Source organism: Capsicum annuum, unplaced genomic scaffold (assembly GCF_002878395.1).
Source record: "Capsicum annuum cultivar UCD-10X-F1 unplaced genomic scaffold, UCD10Xv1.1 ctg82953, whole genome shotgun sequence".
In the NCBI taxonomy this organism is placed as follows: Eukaryota; Viridiplantae; Streptophyta; class Magnoliopsida; order Solanales; family Solanaceae; genus Capsicum; species Capsicum annuum.
Window position 1 is genome coordinate 1 of NW_025893784.1, and position 1,981 is coordinate 1,981.

The following is a 1,981-nucleotide window of genomic DNA, read 5'->3' on the forward strand; positions in this document are numbered from 1 at the left end:
CATGGGAGTAGTCCAACCACCTATGCAAATTGTTGTAGTAGTACTAGCGTAATAATAATAATAATAATAATAATAATAATAATAAAGACAACTTGATGCACAAAATATCTCGCATTTGTGCAGAATCTGATAACTTGCTTTCATGGCTTGGACCTGCTATAAAATAATCTGTCATTCACAAGCATAAGATAAGACCGACCACCTCATACTCAGTAACTACAGTATTTTCATAGTTGAGACAATTTTCACATGTCCATCCTAGTAAAATGCTTCAAAAATTCACTGGTTCAACGACACCAATAACAGACCATACAAGTACATCACAAACAGAGTTTAGGTGGAGCACCTTTTGCCTATTCCTATGCCAAAGCCAGAAGCTATCAACACCAATAAGGTCCCTATGCTAAAACCAAAAGAAAGTGAGCCCAATTCAGATGAGATTTGACACACTGCCTAGTCTAGCTAGATGCCTGCCTCCTCATTTGCATTCCTTTGCGACACAGCTGAGAAGACAGCATCCCATTCTTCTCTTTAGCCTTCACGAACCATGTCGCCATCAATAAAAGTTGTCCAAGTATCTGCACAACTATCCATCTGAACCCAGAACACACACACCCTTCTTCTGTTTCTTGCTATTGGGGGGTCTCAGATGGCTGCAAAAGAAACAGTACCATCAAAACACACAAGAAGATGTATGTTTCTTTGTAGCAAAGGGAAGAATAATACAAACATAGAGGTGATAGGTTATTAATGTTTAGATTCACTCACTGTAGCATCACCACCAGTGTCGGCCCTGCGCTTGCCACCCGTTACCAGGAAATCAAGCACCTCAGTCTTTGACTGGAATTTACTCCCAGAGACTGGATCATAATAATACTGCAGAATTAAGGACACAAACAATTAGACACAATGCCTAATGATATACAACTCGGTTTATATGTCAACGACTTCAATTAAACAATAAGAATGCAAATCCAAAGAGCACGTGGTAATAATATTTTCAACCAAACCAACTCAATAATGCTCAACCACCAGCCACTGGAAGGGAAAAAACGGAAACACAAACAATCCCCCACATAAAAGAAATTGTAACAACTAAACAGGCAGGGCAAATCACAGCAGACCACAGAAAAGAGTAGACGTGAGAGAGCAGAAGAGTTTCTGTCCACCACAATCTACCTAAGAAGCTATCAAGGCTATGGGTACAAGTAATTATTTTCTTGACGGCAAGGGATATTATACAACATCAAAAGAAAGAATGCTTTTTCTTTTGTAATAACAGCAGTAAAACTTGGCAGTGTGTCAAATGTTCCTCTGGATACTTGCCTTCTCTCACTAGTATAGGTATTGGATAACGTTGCCCATTAGGAGAGACGGATGACTACACACCATCTTTATTGCCTCATACACTTCCAGAAAATTTCTGTGACTGCCTTCAATAAACACATCACTTTTTTTCAAAAACAAAATATATAATGATGCCTTCAGTAAGCACATTATCATCCTTTGCTATTGTTTCTCGAGCACATCAGGTCATCATACTGAACTTTTGGACTACTCTACCTCAATTTCCTTCTCATTAATTTTAAGGAAAAGGGCCAAAATTTCCCCGCTACTATTCGACGAGCACTTTTGCCCTCTGTTTTAAGCCATCGCCTTGACAAAAGTGGGCCATTTATTCTCTTAAAGGACTAACCGCCGTTGGTCCCTACTAAAGCAGTGAAGCTGGTCCAACACTACAGGTTCACGGTTCAAACCCAATTAAACCTAAAGGCACAAGTACCATTTTTGAGCTATAGGAAGGATTTTCTTACATCCAATGGATTAAACAAATGAGAAGTTTTCTTAAAGAATAAAAAAAATCAACCAACTACTACGATCCTAATTCGTGTTAATAGTTGTGGTTATGATTATGAAGACAAATATTTGCTTACATAAGACACCATGATTTACTCGCCTAAAACAAAAGGAGGATCAGACT

At 38.6% G+C, this 1,981-nt stretch overlaps 1 long non-coding RNA gene across 1 annotated transcript; it reads right to left on the reverse strand.

Annotated features, from left to right (window-relative positions):
- Positions 1-147: 147 nt before the first annotated feature.
- Positions 148-1,972, reverse strand: LOC124895561. Its single transcript, XR_007051799.1, has 2 exons — positions 769-1,972; positions 148-653 (listed from the first exon to the last, which is right to left on the reverse strand). It is a non-coding gene; the product is annotated as an uncharacterized LOC124895561 (long non-coding RNA).
- Positions 1,973-1,981: the final 9 nt, after the last annotated feature.